The following is an 8,365-nucleotide window of genomic DNA, read 5'->3' as shown; positions in this document are numbered from 1 at the left end:
TAACATATTGCACAAATTAATATGGACAGAATACAAATAAGTTGGAGCAAATAATCTCAAAAGCACGCCCAATAATGGGTTAAAACATGGGCAGATCCAGTAATGGACTAAAACATGGGCAAGTCCAATAATGGGCTAAAACTTTGAATGAGCCATGATGAAAAACATTATTTTTTTTGTTTTAATTTAATTTGTTGGTCACCTTCAACCTCTAGTCGGGTTGTTTTGACTCAGTTCAACCCGTTAAGAAAATCCGGTTATATCTCACGATTCCGGCCACTAAATTGAATGGTTTAAATTGTAGAATGCTCAGAAAACAATTTCCTAAAGATTTCTCAAATCAAAACTTCATCGGGTATTCTTATTGAATATTTTTTCCAGAATGTTGTAAACGTCAAGGCAGAGGCAAAACTCTTGCTCTGATACCAAATGTTAGAGATATAAACGATCTAACATGTTACAAAATATCTAAACAACATTTAGATCAATGAGGAAAAATGGATAATAGATTACCTCCCGCCATTGTCGTCCTTTCACATTCTGGTTCGTTTCTATTAGTTTTGGTACTTCCAATCTCTCAGAACACCCCGAATGATGGTATACTATGAAGAGAAAATGGATGTTTGAGCTTAGGGACCAAACCTGAGATTTATGTAGCGTCCTTCCATCAAGAACGTTCATCTGTTACCACATTTGCAGTTCAATCAATAAGGAAACATTGTTGGAAATGTTTGGGCCATAATGAATCAAGGAACTATATTTACAACTCAATTAATGAGGAATCTCCTTCTACCGCCCAGGAATCTTCTTCTTTTGTACAGTCACCCAATGGTACTCCTCATATCTGTCTTACTCATTCTCAGCTTAGTCCTTGGATTCTTGATTCTACTGCTTCAAAGCATATTTCTGGTAATAAGTCCTTATTCTCTCATTTTGATTTCCCTACATCCCTTCCTCTTATCACTATGGCTGATGAGTCGAAAACCCTTCCCATTAGTATCGGTAGGGTTGATCCACTTCCTTCTATTTCTCTTAATTCTGTTTTATATATCCCTAGTTGCACATATAGTTTCATTTCTATTCGTCATCTCACTCTTTCTTTGAATTGTCATGCTATCTTTGATTCTGATTCTGTTCTTGTGCATGATCAAGATACGGGACGAATGATTGGCACCAAACGTGAGTTTGAGGGACTTTACCATCTTGCCCTAACATCATCTATGACGTTTGCTTGTGCTACTATAATAGCATCTTCTCTTTAAATTCATTCTCGACTTGATTATCCTCACTTATCTACTCTTCGACAAACGATTCCTTCATTATCTTCATTGACTGTTCTAGAATGCGAGTCTTGTCAACTAGGAAAACATGTTCGTTCTTTTTATCCTAGTCGTCTTAATAGACGAGCTAATATATTAAGACATTTGGGGTTCTAATAGAGTCAAGTCTAAACAGGGTTTTTCCTATTTCGTTACATTGATTAATGATCATTCTCATTATATTTGGCTTTATTTAATGAAAGATCGTATTGAATTGCAATCTATATTCGCTTCCTTTTGTAATGAAATTTCTACTCAATTTGATCGTATGATTCATATCCTTCGCAGTGATAATGCCAAGGAATATTGTTCTCATTCATTTCAAGCTTTTCTTTCATCTCGAGATATTGTTCATCAGTTCTCTTGTCCTTATACTTTGCATCAAAATGGGGTGGGTGGACGTAAAAACCGTAATCTCATTGAGACTACTCAGACGCTTCTCCTTTACATGCATGTTACTGTTGTCTTTTGGGATGCCGTTGAAAAGGGAATGCCAACTCTTGGTGTATTAGTACATGGGTTTTACTATTTTCAAAACTTTTAGAAAGCATAAATAAGAACGCAGTGGAAATAAGTTCAAGACCACCTTGCAAGACTCGATTTTCCATGACCATATGCAATACAAAATCAAATCATACCATAGGCAATTTAACATATGTACCTCATGGTGGTTTGAAGTCTGGTGTAGAGGCTGGAATCTCTTTCGAGGCAACAATGATCGCACACCAATAGCTCCTGAACAGATAACCAATTAGACCGAACTGTATCGAGCAACAATGGAATCAAGAGCAAAATGGGAGTACTGGCTAGGAGAATTCCAACTAGAATGAGGAGGAAAAAATGTAGCAACAACTTGCAAATGGCTAAATGTTTCTCACACTCCTAATTCTCTCCATGATCACTTATTTATTTAAGAGGAAATGACCATTTTATTTTCAATATAATATATCATATGTATTATTGGAACTGCTCTTTTCTTTTCCATATCTTGCATTTAAATTAATTCTCTCAATATAATATAATACATGTACAATTATTGTACACAAAATATTATACAAGAATTAATTACTCAACCATTCTCATTATTAGTATCTTAGTAAAAATTATTAACTCTTAATGAGAATTACAACTTTCATCGTTTAATCAACCACTATACTTAGATATGCGTGTGACTTTATAGGTTCATCACTAAATAGCAATCGAGACACGTCAAACTCTTTGATGCTAACCAAACACTTTGTTCTACAATAAAGATCTCTCCATTTCCCCGATGTATCCCGAAAGACTCTGAGTGACAACTAGCATTATGTTATGGTGATTTTATCAGTAATGAAGCCATACTTTTTTGAGAACCTATTTAGGCTTCTGATTACTGTGTATTATAATTCTTTCATAGATTAACATCTTGATCGAGTGAGAGTCATAGACTGATCAAACTCACTAATTCGGTAGCTATGCCAAGATCTAGTGTGGTGTGATCGAGATGACACATCAAAACACCTTTTGACATTAGAAACACTTTTCCAATCATGTGTACCCTAGCTAGGAGTTCAACCACCATTGATCGCATAGGATGTTCACATCACGCCAGAGGTCGACTGATTTCATTAGCAATCATCTACCTCCATACGCCACTGCAAATAAACCACACAGTGCATCTCTTACCTGGTAATCAGATGGTTTTTAGCATTGGCAAATTCCTAGCACCGACATACAAGATAATTGTGTTGCTTCCGATCTAAGGACCAGTAACACAATCGAACTTAGTGATAGATCATAGATCCTCACAACTAGAGATGGCAAAATGGGCCCGGGCCGATGGGCTGGCCCGTTGGGGCCCGGCCCGGGACCGGGCTAGGGCCAGCATTTTGCTAGCCCATTTAAGGCCGGGCCGATTTGGCCCTACCCGCTTGGCCCGCTAATTGGCCACAAACCCCCCCTCAGCCTCGCCTCTCGCCCTCGCCCTCACCCTCTGCTCTCGCCGTCGTCGCCCTCATCTCGCCCTCGCCCGCGCCCCTCGCTCTCGCCCTGGCTCGCCGTCGCCGTCGCCCTCATCTCGCCCTCGCCCACGCCCCTCGCTCGCCCTCTGTCTTGCCCTCGCCCTCGCCCGCGCCCCTCGCTCTCGCCCTCACCCTCGCCCTCGCCCTCGTCCGCGCCCCTCGCTCTTGCCCTCGCTCGCTCTCTGTCTCGCCCTCGCCCTCGCCCTCGCCCTCGCCCTCTGTCTCGCTCTCACCCTCGCCCTCGCCCTCGCCCGCGGCCCTCGCTCTCTCCCTCGCTCGCCCTCGCCCTCGCCCTCCCTCTGTCTCGCCCTCGCCCTCACTCGCCGCCCTCGCTTGCCTTTTGTCGTCCGCGCGGCCACGCCCCTCGCTTTCAGTCTCGCCCCTCGCCCTCTCTCGCTCACGCCGCCTGCCTTTGTTGCCTAGCTAAAGCCTAAAGGTAAGTTAAGTTTTGTGTTAATTATTTGCCTAGCTAAAGCCTAAAGTTTTGTGTTAATTATTTAAAATGAATTGTTTTAATTATTTACAGTGTGGATTCTTCTGTTAGAAACTTAGAATGGATGGTGATGATCAAATTTCGAGAGGAATCCCTAGTAATGTTAATGAGGAATCCATATCACAATCACAATAAAAAAAGCCTAAGATTTTAACCTCTGATGTGTGGAACCATTTTGTGAAAATTGGTGTTGGTAGTGATGGCAAACCAAGGTGTAAATGCAAGGGGTGTGGTAAAGAATATTCATGTCCATCTAAATCAGGAACCTCTCATTTAAGTCGTCATATTCCTAAATGTATGATGATTTCTAAGTATAATGATGCGGGAGATATGCTTATTGATTACGAAGGGAAGTTGAAGAGAAAAAAATTTGACCCTAAAATAAATCGTGAACTTATTGCTCAGATGATTATTTCACATGGTGCTCCCTTTAATATGGTTGAGTGGAAGGGGTTTAGAAATTATCAAAAATTTCTGAATGAACATTGTAAGTTCATTTGTAGAAATACTGCTAAAGCGGATGTCTTGAGAACATATGAAATAGAGAAAGGGAAGTTAAAACAACAATTGGTCCAAATTCCTGGTAGAGTTTGTTTGACTTCTGATGTTTGGACTGCATGCACTAATCATGGATTTATTTCTCTTACTGTTCATCATGTTGATGGCAATTGGAAGTTGAATAGTAAGATATTGTCATTTGCTCATATGAAGCCACCACATAGTGGACATGAATTATCATTGAAGGTGTTGGAATTTTTAAAGGATTGGGGATTGGAGAAAATTTTTTTTTCCCTCACTTTGGACAATGCCACTTCAAATGACAACATGCAAAATATATTGAAAGATTTAAATTTGTCGAATGCTTTGTTGCTTAATGGAGAGTTCTTTCACATTAGATGTTGTGCTCATATACTGAACCTTATTGTTCAAGATGGTTTGAAGGTAGCTAGTGAGGCATTGCATAAAATAAGACAAAGTGTTCATTATGTGAGTGGTTCAAAAGCTAGGATGAGACAATTTTATCAATGTATTGAGCAAGTTGGTGGAATTGATACAGGAATTGGGTTGAGACCGGATGTTGTCACTAGATGGAACTCCACCTACATAATGCTTGAGAGTGCACTCAAGTATTGTCGTGCATTTCATAGTTTAAGCTTATGTGATAAAAATTATAGGTGGTGCCCATCAAGTGATGAGTGGACAAGAGGGGAGATAATTTGTGAATTCTTGAAGCCATTTTATACTATCACTAATTTGATTTCTGAATCCTCTTACCCTACATCTAATTTGTATTTTGGGGAAATTTGGAGGATAGAGTGTCTCTTGACATCCAACTTGGAAAATGATGTTGAGTTGATTGCAAGTATGAGTGCAAGGATCAAAGAAAAATTTGATAAGTATTGGAGTGATTATAGAGTGGTTCTTGCATTTGGGGTGATTCTTGATCCAACCAAGAAGTTAACTTTTTGAGGTACACTTATTCAAAGCTCAATCCTTATAACTATGAAGAGAAGTTGGAAAGGGTGAAGACGGCTTTGTATAGGCTTTATGGTGAATATGTTAACAATGGTTTATCAAGTTCAAGTTCAATGCCTTGCTCAAATGTTAGTGGATCACAAATTTCCATTGGAGGTGAACAAACAAAGAAGTCAAAAAATATATATGATGTAAGTCTATATTTTTTTTAAAAAACTTGTTCATATATAATTGATATAAATATTTGGTTGACTATTTTTTTGATTATTTGATAGGATTTTGAAGCATTTGATTGCCAAGTTTCTAACGATGCCGGAAAATCCCAACTTGATCTTTATTTGGAAGAGCCAAGGATTCCAATATCAAGAGCATTTGATGTCTTGGCATATTGGAGAGAGCGAGCTAATAGAGGGAAAATTATTGCAAAGATGGCTTGTGATATATTGAGTATTCCGATAACAACCGTAGCATCGGAGTCCACTTTTAGCATTGGATCTCGTATTTTGAACAAGTATAGAAGTCGTTTGCATGATGAAACAGTTCAAGCTCTCTTGTGCACACGGAGTTGGTTGCATGGTTTTGGAGGTAATTTTTTTTAAACTTTCTAATATCTAGGATTTAACATAACATTAAACATTTCTCTTATATGATAAATAATTAACATATGTAATTTTTTATTATAGATGATGATGAGGAGGAGGAGTCAAGCATTGATGATATAAGACTTTCTAAACAAGACTCAAATGTTGTTGTTGATGAAGAGGATGAAGATTAGAGGCATAATTTTTAATTGTTTTTTTTCTTTTTATTTGTAATTTGGCCTCCAGAAATGACTCTTTGAGCAGGTTGTTTTTCTTCATCTGGAATTTGTATGCTCGTGTAGTAGTAATTTTAATTGCTTTTCTGGTTAGATAGTTGAATGTTTTGTGATTGGATTGCTTTACCAGTTTACTGCCACATACCACTTTCTTTGATACAATGTGTAACCTTGCAGCATTTTAGTTGCGATGGCTGCCATTTTTTTATTTCATTTAATTTTAATTGTTTTAAATATCTGTAAAATTATTTGTCTATTTTGTAACTTCTAATATAATATATTACAACTTTGAGAATGGCAGGTGTATGGGAATTGGCCTGCAACTAAAGAAGGAAGTAGGTAAACGGAAGTGGGCCACGTAGTCAAAGTGGGCTAAATGGCCAAAAATGGTATCAAACAAAAAAAAAAAAAAAAAAAAAAAATTGGACGAGCCCGTTTGGCCCGCGAGCCTGTGTAGGGCCAGGCTAGGGCCAGCAATCTGCTAGCCTGTTTTTAAGCGGGCCGATTTGGCCCTACCCGCTTGGCCCGCGGGCCACTTGGTGGCGGGCTGGCCCGGCCCGGCCCGTTTTCCATCTCTACTCACAACCATGTGATCTATCACTTGCATCACATTCAATAGATGTTAAACTAACACCTACCTACATGTCTACTATTTCCATCTCATCGATTGTGGTATACGACTCACCATCTTTTATCATTATTATCTCATACTAATCAAATGTAGTAACTTATGTGCCAATTCGTAATTGACTAATCATAATCCCCTTCTAAGAAGTCTAGGGACTGGGAATAACCTTAAGAGATCCTTAATCCAAGGGTTCTTGTCACATATTCTTAACATTTAAGAGTAAGAGCTTCATCCTAACGTTGGGCTTTTTGCTGGCATATTAAGCCTTGCCTAATAGCACTAGTTGGATTGGGCTTGTTAAGCTTGGCCCAACAGTAACTAGAGTAGAAGTAAAGCTGATCATTCTATTTTCTATCGCCATTCTCCTGGTGGAGTCATATTATTGATGGTGTATGTAGATGACATGCTTATTACAGGAGATGATGATGTTGGTATTGGGCAGTTTAAAACTCATTTGCTTTCTTATTTTCAGACTAAGAATTTGAATAGGTTAAAGTATTTTCTTGGCATTGAGGTTGCTCAATCTGCACATGGTGTGTGTATCTTTCAAAGGAAATATGCTTTAGATATTTTGGAAGAGACTAGAATGTTTGATTCCCAGGCTATAGATACTCTTATGGATCCTAATGTTAAGCTTGTACCAAGACAAGGGAAGCCATTGGAGGATCCTTGGAGATATATGAGATTGGTTGGGAACAGTGTTCTAAAAGGCGGCCCCTGGCCGCTGCGAATACAGGCAAATCTGCACCCTAGGCACCGGGCGCGATCAATCGGGCCCAATCGACGCCTAGCAGCATGGGTCTCCTGATTTTTGAAGACTTACAAACTTACCTTGGCTTTGATTTTTCTCTTGGCTCCGATTTGAGTGTTTGGATTTGTGTTCGGTATTTTCCCTTGGCCCCGATTTCTCACTCTCATCACCGTCGCCGCCGCCGCCAATCGTCTCTTCGATTTCTCTCTTGTGGCGGCGAGTTTCTGTAGCCGGTCGGGTGGGGGCGACGGTGGTTTGAGCGGCGTTGGTGAGGTGGGCGACGGTGGTCTGCGGATGCAGGTTTGAGATAGAGAGAGAGTAAGAAGGTTGAAAATGGGGGCATCCGAGTACGCGGGGGGGGGGGGGGGGGTGTTAGAACAGGTAGGTTCTATGGCACACACCAAGAGGGGGGGTGAATTGGTAATTTTAAAAACTTGATTTAAAACTTTGAAATCCTTTTGATGGAAAATTCGATGCAAGTGGGGATTATTGAATTGCTTGAAATAATAAATGAAATAAAACCACAAGCACAAGAGAAGAACACAAATGATTTATAGTGGTTCGGCTTAACCCAAGCCTAATCCACTACCTTAGCTCCTCACTAAGGATTTTTCAAACCATCCACTAAAACCCCCTACTTAAACCAAGTAGGTCCTCTATTCCGAGACTAGGAATTACAACCTCCCACTCAAATGGGCCCTCTAGCTACACAAGCTAGGAAAATAACAACGATACAAATGAAAGAGAGAAGCTAAGAGTTAACACTCTTAGTCACAAGTTCTCTCACAATGAAAACTAGGCTTAAGAATAGATTTACAATGATAGAACGAAGCCTTGCATAGAAAAATATAAAATTGAAAGCACAGAGAACACTGTAAGCT

Source organism: Diospyros lotus, chromosome 3 (assembly GCF_014633365.1).
Source record: "Diospyros lotus cultivar Yz01 chromosome 3, ASM1463336v1, whole genome shotgun sequence".
NCBI lineage: Eukaryota > Viridiplantae > Streptophyta > Magnoliopsida > Ericales > Ebenaceae > Diospyros > Diospyros lotus.
Note: the sequence above shows the minus strand (reverse complement) of the source record.